Here is an 11102-nt window from a genome sequence, read left to right on the forward strand (position 1 = left end):
TGGGATTAGGATCTTCAAACAGGCAATTGCAGTATAATATTGTTCATATGTGTCTCGAATGGACCGTATTTCCAAAGATTGTAAACGTAGTGTCTCAAATTAACGCCGTATAGATTGCGGAGCTTGCATGTATAAAATTTCCTTATTGTGTTGTTTCATGAGCCGCCAAGTTAACCGATATAAGGCACATGGGTCTAACTGAAGCCGTTTGTCCCACGCATTGACTTCTAAACAGAAGATAACTGTTGGTGTTTAGCGGCTAACACGACAAACCATCTAGCTTACGGCGGATTATAACGGATAAAGACGTCCAAACAAAGGATGGCTGTTGGCGCCTCAAGGCTATGATGCGGATATATCACATTTTGAGACCAGATTTGAACCAGTTGTTGTTGAATGTTTGCACAGATTGATACTGTGGTGGCGCTGAGTGATATTGTGGTGGCCACAAGTGATGCTGTGGCGTTCAGTGATGCTGTGGTAGCGCATAGTGATGTTGTGGTGCCCCTGAGTAATGTTATGGTGCCCCTGAGTGATGCTGTGGTGCCCCTGAGTGATGCTGTTGTTGTGCGATAGATTTATAGATAGATAGATAGATAGATAGATAGATAGATAGATAGATAGATAGAGTGAGGGCGATAGATAGATAGAGTGAGGGCGAAAGATAGATAGAGTGAGGGCGATAGATAGCTAGAGTTAGGGGGAAAGATAGATAGAGTGAGGGCGATAGATAGATAGAGTGAGGGCGATAGATAGAGTGAGGGCGATAGATAGAGAGAGGGCGATAGATAGAGTGAGGGCGATAGATAGAGTGAGGGCGATAGATAGAGAGAGGGCGATAGATAGAGAGAGGGCGATAGATAGAGTGAGGGCGATAGATAGAGAGAGGGCGATAGATAGAGAGAGGGCGATAGATAGAGTGAGGGCGATAGATAGAGTGAGGGCGATAGATAGAGTGAGGGCGATAGATAGAGTGAGGGCGATAGATAGAGTGAGGGCGATAGATAAAGTGAGGGTGATAGATAAAGTGAGGGTGATAGATAGATAGATAGATAGATAGATAGATAGATAGATAGATAGATAGATAGATAGATAGATAGATAGATAGATAGATAGATAGATAGGAGTGAAGGCGATAGATGTCTGGTTGTGCGTGTGTGGTTGTATTTGCGTTGTTGTATGTGTGTGTGTGTGCATGGTTGTATGTATGTGTGTGTGCAGTTACAGAAGGATGTATGTGGAAGAGAGCAGCAGATCAGCATATTATAAGGAGTAGAAATGAACAGGGAGTTAAAGAAGGAGGCAGGTTTTAGAGAGAAGCAGATCAGCACAGGTGAAGAGAACAGGGAGTTAAAGAAGGAGGTGGGGGGAAGAGAACAGCAGATCAGCACAGGAGAAGAGAACAGGAAGTTAAAGAAGGAGGTGGAGTGGAAGAGAGCAACAGATCAGCACAGGAGAAGAGAACAGGGAGTGGAGGCGGGTGGAAGAGAGCAGCAGATCAGCACAGGAGAAGAGAACAGTGAGTTAAAGAAGGAGACGGGGTGGAATAGAATAGCAGATCAGCACAGGAGAAGAGAGCAGGGAGTTACAGAAGGAGGTGATGTAGAAAAACAGCAGATCAGTAGAGGAGAAGAGAACAGGGAGTTAGAGAAGGAGGCGGATGGAAGAGAGCAAAAAGATTATCACAGGAGAAGGCAACAAGGAGTTAGAGAATTAGGTGGTTGAAAGAGAGCAGCAGATCAGCACGTGAGTACAGAACATTGAGTTAAAGAAGCAGGCGGTGGAAGAGAGTAGCAGATCAGCACAGGAGAAGAGAAGAAAACAGGGAGTTAAAGAAGGAGTTGGGGTGGAAGAGAGCAGCAGATCAGCACATGAGAAGAGAACAGGGAGTTAAAGAAGGAGGCGGTTGGAAGAGAACAGCAGATTAGCACAGGAGAAGAGAACAGGGAGTTAAAGAAGGAGGCGGGTGGAAGAGAACAGCAGATCAGCACAGGAGAAAAGAACAGAGTTCAAAAAGGAGGCGGGTGTTTGAGAGCAGCAGGTCAGCACAGGTGAAGAAAACATGGAGTTAAAGAAGGATGTGGAGTGGAAGAGAACAGCAGATCAGCAGGGGAGAAGAGAACAGGGAGTTAAAGAAGGATGCGGAGTGGAAGAGAACAGCAGATCAGCACAGGAGGAAAAAACAGAGTTAAAGAAGGAGGCCGGGTGGAAGAGAACAGCAGATTAGCACATGAGAAGAGAACAGGGAGTTAATTAAGGAAGCTGGTGGAAGAGAACAACATATTAGCACAGGAGAAGAGAACAGGGAGTTAAAGATGGAGGCAGTTGGAAGAGAACAGCAGATTAGCACAGGAGAAGAGAACAGGTAGTTAAAGAAGGTGGTGGGTGGAAGAGAACAGCAGATCGGCACAGGAGAAGAGAAGAGAACAGGGAGTTAGAGAATGAGGCGGTGTAATAGAGTAGTAGATTAGTACGGGAGAATAGAAGGGAACAGGGAATTAGAGAAGGAGGTGGGGTGGAAGAGAGCAGCAGATCAGCAGAGGAGAATAGAAGAGAACTGGGAGTTAGAGAAGGAGGTGAGGTGGAAGAGAGCAGCAGATTAGCACAGCAGAAGAGAACAGTGAGTTAAAGAAGGAGGCGGGGTGGAATAGAATAGCAGATCAGCACAGGAGAAGAGAGCAGGGAGTTACAGAAGGAGGCGGTGTAGAAAAACAGCAGATCAGTAGAGGAGTTAGAGAAGGAGGCGGGGTGAAACAGAACAGCAGATCAGTACCGGAGAAGAGAAAAGGGAGTTAGAGAAGGAGGTGGATGGAAGAGAGCAAAAAGATTATCACAGGAGAAGGCAACAAGGAGTTAGAGAATGAGGCGGTTGGAAGAGAGCATCATATCAGCACGTGAGAACAGAACATGGAGTTAAAGAAGGAGTTGGGGTGGAAGGGAGCAGCACATCAGCACAGGAGAAGAGAACAGGGAGTTAAAGAAGGAGGCGGTTGGAAGAGAACAGTGGATTAGCACAGGAGAAAAGAACAGAGTTAAAGAAGGAGGCGGGGTGTTTGAGAGCAGCAGGTCAGCACAGGTGAAGAGAACAGGGAGTTAAAGAAGGATGTGGAGTGGTAGAGAACAGCAGATCAGCATGGGAGATGAGAACAGGGAGTTAAAGAATGATGTGGAGTGGAAGAGAACAGCAGATCAGCACAGGAGAAAAAAACAGAGTTAAAGAAGGAGGCGGGTGGAAGAGAACAGCAGATTAGCACATGAGAAGAGAACAGGGAGTTAATTAAGGAAGATGTTGGAAGAGAACAACATATTAGCACAGGAGAAGAGAACAGTGAGTTAGAGAAGGGGTCGGGGTGAAAGAGAACAGCAGTTTAGCACAGGAGAAGAGAAAAGGGAGTTAGAGAAGGAGGAAGTTGAAAGAGAACAGCAGATCAGCACAGGAGAAGAGAAAAGGAGGCGGGTCAAAGAGAACAGCAGATCAGCACGGGAGAAAAGAACAGGGAGTTAGAGAAGTAGGCGGATGGAAGATAGCTTAAAGATTATCACAGGAGAAGAGAACAGGGAGTTAGTGAATGATGCTGGAGGAAGAGAGCAGTAGATCCGCATGTGAGAAGAGAACAGGGCGTTAGAGAAGGAGGTTGTGGAAAGGAACAGCAGATCAGCACAGGAGAAAAAAACAGGGTGTTAAAGGAGGAGGTGGGGTGGAAGAGAGCAGCAGATCAGCACAGGAGAAGAGAAGAGACCAGTGAGTTTAAAGAAGGAGGTGGGGTGGTAGAGAGCAGCAGATCAGCACAGTAGAAGAGACCAGGGAGTTAAAGACTGAGGAGGGTGGAAGAAAGCAGCAGATTAGTACAGGAGAATAGAACAGGGAGTTAAAGAGGGAGGCGGGTATAAGATAGCAGAAGATCAGCACAGGAAAGGGAAGAGAACAGGGAGCTAGAGAAGAAGGCAGTTGGAAGAGAGCATCAGTTCAGCTCGGGAGAAGAAAAGAGACTAGGGAGTTGGAGAAGGAGGTGGGTGGAAGAAAGCAGCATAACAGCACAGCAGAAGAGAACATGGAGTTAAAGAAGGAGGGGGTGGAAGAGAGCAGCAGATCAGCACAGGATAAGAGAACAGGGAGTAAAAACGGATGCGGGTGTAAGAGAAAAGCAGATCGGCACAATAGAAGAGAACAGGGAGTTAGAGAAAGAGGCGGGTGAAAGAGAACCACAGTTTAGCACAGGAGAAGAACACAGTGAGTTAAAGAAGGAGGCGGGGTGGAAGAGAGCAGCAGATGAGCACAGGAGAGGAGAACAGTGAGTTAGGGAAGGAGGAAGAGTGAAAGAGCGGCAGATCAGCAGAAGAGAACAGGGAGTTAAAGAAGGAGGTGGGTGGAAGAGAGGGGCAGATCAGCACAGCAGAAGAGAACAGGGAGTTAAATAAGGAGTTGGGGTGGAAGCGAGCAGCAGATCAGCACAAGATAAGAACAGGGAGTTAAAAATGATGTGGGGTGGAAGAGAACAGCTTATCGGCACAGGAGAAGAGAACAGGGAGTTAGAGCAAGAGGCGGGTGGAAGAGAACCGCAGTTTAGCACAGGAGAAGAAAACAGTGAGTTAAAGAAGTAGGCGGGGTGGAAGAGAGCAGCAGACTAGCACAGGAGAAGAGAACAGTGAGTTAGAGAAGGAGGCAGAGTGGAAGAGAGCAGCAGATTAGCACAGGAGAAGACAACAGTGAGTTAGAGAAGGATGTGATGTGGAAGAGAGCAGCAGATCAGCATGAGAAACCAGGGAGTTAAAGAAGGAGGTGGGGTGGAAGAGAGCAGCAGGTGGCTAAAAGAAGAGAACAGGGAGTTAGAGAAGGGGGTGGGTGGAAGAGAGCAGCAGATAAGCACAGCAGAAGAGAACAGGGAGTTAAAGAAGGAGGTGGTTGGAAGAGAGCAGAAGATCAGCACAGCAGAAGAGAACAGGGAGTTACAGAAGGAGGTGGGTGGAAGAGAGCAGCAGATTAGCACAGGCGAAGAGAACATGGAGTTAAAGAAGGAGGTGTTGTTGAAGAGAGCAGCAGAACAGGACGGGAGAAGATAACAGGGAGGTAGAGAAGGAGGTGGGTTGAAGAGAGCTGCAGATCAGCTCTGGAGAAAAAAAAGTGAACAGGGAGTTACAGAAGTAGGTGGGTGGAAGAGAGCAGCAGATCAGCACAGGAGAATAGAACAGGGAGTTTGAGAAAGAGGCGAGTGGAAGAGAAAAGCAGATTAGCGTAGGAGAAGAAAACAGGGAGTTAAAGAAGGAGGCAGGTTGGAAGAGAGCAGCAGATCAGCAAATGAGAAGAGAAGAGAACATGGAGTTAGAGAAAGAGGCAGGGTGGAAGAGATCAGCAGTTCTGCACGGGAGAAGAGAAGAGGACAGGGAGTTAGAGAAGGAGTTTGTTGGAAGAGAGGAACAGATCAGCACAGCAGAAGAGAACAGGGAGTTAAAGAAGGAGGTGGGGTGGAAGAGAGCAGCAGATCAGCACAGGAGAAGAGAATAGAATAGGGAGTTAGAGAAGGAGGTGTGATGAAAGTGAGCATCAGATCAGCAGAAGTTAACAGGGAGTTAAAATGCAATGCAATATGTTTCTCATTCGGAAAGTTTGAGCTATTGCTATTGTAAATGGCCAATTTTATTTTAATGTTTTGTTGTGAAAAATAGTGAAATTAATTGCTTTGTCATTTACAATGCTAATAGTTATAACTTTTGCAAATGTGACACCTATAGCATTTGTAATGCAATATGGGTTGTATTTATGTGACTTACATGTATTGATATTACAAACAACAATGGTTTGGATGTGGAGGGTGGAGTTGAAAGGTGGAGTTTGAGGGTGGAGTTGGCTTTTGAGTTGAAGGGTGGAGTAGGCTTTTGATTTGGAGGGTGGATTTGGAGGTTGAAGTTGGAGGTTGGAGTTGGAAGTTGGAGTTGGAGGGTGGAGTTGGAGGGTGGTGTTGGAGGGTGGTGTTGGAGGGTGGATTTGTAAGGTGTATTTGGATGTTGGAGTTGGAGGGTGGAGTTGGATGGGAGAGAGAGTGTTTAAGAGAGAGAGTGTGTGAGAGAGAGAGAGAGAGTGTGTGAGAGAGAGTGTGAGAGAGAGAGTGTGTGAGAGAGAGAGTGTGAGAGAGAGTGTGTGAGTGAGGTAGAGAGAGTGTGTGAGTGAGGTAGAGAGAGAGAGTGAGGTAGTGAGGGAGAGAGAGTGAGGTAGTGAGGAAGAGAGAGAGAGGGGTAGTGAGAGAGAATGTAAGAGAGAGAGTGTGTAAGAGAGAGTGTGTGTAAGAGAGTGTGTAAGAGAGAGAGAGTGTGTAAGTGAGAGAGTGTGTAAGAGAGAGAGTGTGAGAGAAAGAGTGTGTGAGAGAGAGAGTGTGTGTGTGAGAGAGAATGCACAAGCAAGATCATTTGTAAGCCAGGACCTAATGAATTTGAGATCTGTTATGCTCACTTTTGTAAGGACGAGCTTTTTCTTTCCAATAAAGACATTTTTTTAAGTATCGAGGGGCCATAAAACAAAGATACAACAAAACAGTAGGACCCAAGGAACTCATCAAGTTTGGTATAACTTAGTGCCCGATATCACAAATTTAAAAAAACACTTGAACATGAATATCAACGTTGTTTATACAAGATACATCACTTCCTTAGACACATTATTCATGTAACACAGAAGCTCCACAGTGAGTGGAAAGTAGGTGTAGATAGGGGCACTCCTGGATAGATCAGAGAAGAATAAGAATTACGAGTGAAATCATATATAGTGTATAAAATGATTTCATATTAAGACCGTCTGACAATATTCTTTCGAATCCGGCCACAAAAAATTAGATAAACTTTATGAATGCTGTGTTTATATGAATTTGGAGAAGTTTTCGGTCACGGCCATAAGGGTTGAAATGTCGACATTTCGACCCCAAAAACATTTTTGGGGGGAAAAGCATTGTACTGAAGGACCTCCAAACGGAAAGTAACCAGCTTGGCAAGACCAGGGCGAGCTCCCAGGCAATTCCGCGCCACAGGGGCTGCCAGCAACTAAACAGATTCGGAAAGTTTGTTCATGAATGAAGTAATTAGCAGTGCGACTGTAAATGTAAAACAAGTCTTCGGAGGAGGGCTGATTCTGCGGAGCACATGAAGTGGCAAGCTCTGGCATTGCTTAGAGGGGGGCCTGGGAGAGCAGTCCTTTGAAATCTGAAGCTCTCTGCATTGCTGTGGCGGGTCTAATGCGATGATGCGAGGCACATGCTGAGGCTCAGGGAGCAAATGACCAGCGCGTGCACGGAGCACATGCACTGTTCGTAATCCGCCTGCCAAAGCCCCGTTGGTAAGCTTTCCTGATGGACCTCTATATGTCTCGAGCTGCAATGCGCAAGCTCATTGGCAGGTCGAGACCGAAAACAAGCACTAGTAAATGCATTAGGTTTCGCCTGTGTGATTATCAATAAAAAAATATTTATTGGAATTATGCACTTTTGTGAGTAGTTGTGCAATGTAAGTTACTGGATAGATAGATAGACAGACAGACAGTCAGACCAACCAACCGACTGACCAACCGCTAAATGTTCACAGCCCCTGAAAGTTAACAGTATAGTTTGTTCTCCCAAATACATTTTTCGTTCTCCAAAATATATTTTTGGGACCTCGTTTCGTTTCTCTAATTATGTTTTAATAAATAAACACAAATCGATAGTAAAATGCCTTAATTTGAGCATCTAACTAAGAATTTTCTATCACAATCAACGATATGTTTCGTTCAACAATAGAAATGTTTTTCTGAGTCTTCTGCAGGGCAACACAATAATATTTAAAAGGCTCAATGCACATAGACCATAAAAGTAAACGGTATGGATCATTTAAAAAAAAAAAGCGAAAAGTGCATTCGAACCAGAAATAACCAGACAGGACTTCTGTGCCTATAATGGGGGGTGGGGAGGAGGTTTCACACAGCCTCTAAAAGTAAACTGTAGGGCAAAGTAGCCCTAAATCTTGCTAACAGAGCCACAGAGCAGCACATGTCGCATGCCGGCTGGTTCCCGCCCATGGCGTGATGGTGTAAAGTGTGAGTACACACTGAAGTGTAAAAGTTCTGCGTCGTGGTCTCCCAGGAACAGATACAGGATGCGGCGGTGGAGCAGAGACCCAGGCACTTCCCACCCTCGCCTCGCACGACTAAAGGCTCACATTTGAGATGAGGGAGGGGTAAGTAGCAAGTTTAAATGAAAGGAGAGCAGACAAAGCGCGAGGGCAGAAGTTGTTAGTCTGTAATAAAGAAGTGCTGAGGCTGCCGTCATAAGGCAGCTTGCACCAGCCCGTTTGTCCTCCTAGCGCTGCCTAAAATAGAAGCAACTAGTGACCATGAAAGTGGGGAGAGGATGCGGGGTAATGGCTAGGGTTGCGGTCTTCGGAGCTGTGGGAACCAGTTTCGAGTCTCTCCTTCGGCTCAACATCCTGTCATTCTGCGCAAATCGATTAATCTATCGAGCCTTGCTAATAAATGAATGTGTCCTTAACTGGTGCTCAGAAAAGCGACAGTGTTGATGAAGAAGTGCCGGTGATGAGCACTGGAAACCACCGGCTCAAATTGAGAACTGGAGGAAAGGACAGGTGGCACTGGGTGTGCAAGAGGGCGGGATACAGAAGCGTAAAGAAAGATGGTAGGGGGGCGAGCAGCTGAAGACTGTGGCATGGAGAGGAACAGGAGGTGAGCGAGGAAAGGGGCTTGGGAAATTATGCAAAACGAGATTAGAAGGGGCGAGGGTGCGCTACAGTGGGGATGTGCTAGAAGGAAGACGTTTTGTTGTGGGGGTCATTTGGTCTGCTCAGGAGACAGCTAGCTGCCAATCGGCAAATTCACACTTTAATCCCGTCTCTGAAATGTTTTACCTAGTGGGAGTTACCCCAGGAGGTGGCCCGTCAAAAGGGTGTGTGCAGAGCTCTCACATTTTCCAAGTCCAGAGTGAGCAGCACACCATGGCTTCGTTTTTTTTTTTTAAATGTGATTTCTGGGACTTGTAATCCTGGTTTTATACTTGAATCAACACGATTACAAATCACAGGAAGTGCATAAGAAAGAGAGGACTGGGTGAACTGCTCAGGCATGGAAATGGGAAATGTGCGAGCTCTGCTGGGTGGAAGCCCCCAGGGCATCCTTGTGGACAGAGCTCTCCCCCGGTATTGGGACAGAGTGACTTTATCACTAAAACTCCCTCCCCAGTGGCCGTGACCGTAGAACTCCGAAGTCCCGAATTATGTGCTTGCCTTCCATCAGCCCAGGAAATCCCCAGTGATGGGTCTTCCGTATGTGGAGGGTCAGAGTCTATAGGGCAATCTGGAAGCGCTTAAAGGAGAGGATTGACAGGTTAGTGGGTGGGATATTTTTTTTTTTTTGGGGGGGGGGCTATCTGTACATACTTTCTGGTCTGCTAGGCCGGTTTTTACTGTTAATTTCCCTGACGTTGCCAACAACAGTGCTTGTATCAAATGCATACAATCTCCCATATCTAGCAAAACACTTACACAGTATATTTTTACAGGTTCAAAGGTGCCCGGATTTGCAGATGTGGAGACCTTTGTTAGCTACCCGATTCGCTAGGGTGCCAGTTTTATTTTGGCGTCCGAGCTCACGTTCTGCCCCAGTCTATCTAACCCTGGGTGCCAGTTGTTAAACAGGCCCTGGGGGCCGGGGCGCGCCGTGGACAGGAAGTGTGCGGTGTCCTTGCCAGCAGTGCTCCACTGAGGACTGCATTATGTTGTACTTACCACGCGGAAATGTATTCTTTGATCTGGCTCAGCTGTCAGTCATAAGCGCCGTCGCGTGGAACCTCACTGATTAGTGCCTGGTCCTTAATTCTAGCTCCTTAAGTCTCCGTCCAGGGCTCCCAAGGCGCATTTTTCGCTCTTTAATGCGAACTCCTCTCTTCTCCCGGACGCCTCTCCTACCCCAGCTCTGGCTTCTCGGCTGGAGTAGCCCCTCACCTCTCACTCCTTGGGTCTCCGAGACACGTCCTCGCTTCTTGGCGCTAGCCCTTTAGGTCTCACTCATTGGTTCCCAGAGGCCAGCTCCCAATCCTTGTTGTAAGCGCTCAGGTGTTAGTCCTCTGCCTTCCACGCGCTGCTCTCGCTCATTGACGCTCCTCCTCCCTCCGCACGGGGTCCTGGCTATAACCATTCACGCTCCTCTTCCCCTCTAGCGCTCATCTCCCCTCCTTGGCGCTAATCATCAGGCCTTAGTCCTCTGTTTCTGTGGTTTTCTGCAGGCCTCCTCCCGTCCATTACGCGCCTCCATGCATTATTGAGTGCACTTTCCTCTTCGTAAGGCGCGGAGGCCCCTTATCTGCCCTAGCTGCGGTCTCGGGAGCTGGGTGTGGGGGTCAGAGGGGAGGGAGCAGAGCAGGCGTGTGTGTGCTGTGGGGGCGGGCAGCGCCGACTGACTGACTGCCTGCCGTGTCACTCACTCTTTGCGCTCTCCCAGTCGGGACTTGCAGCCGCATTGACACACCTCAGCATCGCCTGCAGCGGGTTGGATCAGACATTCCAGGCGCTCTGAGGGCCGGCCGGCGTTCTCTCTGCCCTTGAGATCTGCCTGTCCCTCCCTGAGGACCCAACCACTCTAAATACTCTCCTTAAAGACTATCCCTCCAAACACTGCCTGTCTCGCTCAAAAGATGGTCACTCTGAAGGCAGTCAGTATGTGTCACTCCCACGGCTCTGTCTGTCACGCTAGAGAGTGCTTCACTCCGCACACGACATGTCAGCAGAAGTAGTAACTTTCTTACTCTAGGTCTTACTCTTTGCAATTAATATTAGACTTTTCACCTTCATTTTCTCGGTCTTTTTAATCACCCCTCTCCCTGCGGCTTCCTTCTGCTGTCGCGCCCTGGCTCTCTCACTAGCAGCCATTTCGACTCTCAATAATTGTAGAGTAACTATCTCTCTGTGTGTTTTTCTGTTGCTCCCTTCCTGTGCGCATTGACAGCGCATCGATGACTGTCTCTCTCTATGCTTGCTTGTGTCGGCAGATTGTTATTGCGAGGTCTTTTTTGGGGGCCCTGGGGCAGTGCTTATTATTAGTGGGCAGTATCTACTGTCGTTTATCGCTGGTGTCC

At 47.5% G+C, this 11102-nt stretch overlaps 1 protein-coding gene across 1 annotated transcript in view; it reads right to left on the minus strand.

Moving 5' to 3' along the window:
• Nucleotides 1–10326, minus strand: part of LOC147715146 (leukotriene B4 receptor 1-like) — a 119059-nt gene extending 108733 nt beyond the window's left edge. Inside the window, exon 1 of the mRNA XM_086923628.1 lies at nt 9757–10326. The gene's annotated coding sequence lies outside the window, so the exon portion shown is untranslated. The remainder of the gene's footprint in view (nt 1–9756) is intronic.
• Nucleotides 10327–11102: the final 776 nt, after the last annotated feature.

Source organism: Lissotriton vulgaris, chromosome 5 (genome assembly GCF_964263255.1).
Source record: "Lissotriton vulgaris chromosome 5, aLisVul1.2, whole genome shotgun sequence".
NCBI lineage: Eukaryota > Metazoa > Chordata > Amphibia > Caudata > Salamandridae > Lissotriton > Lissotriton vulgaris.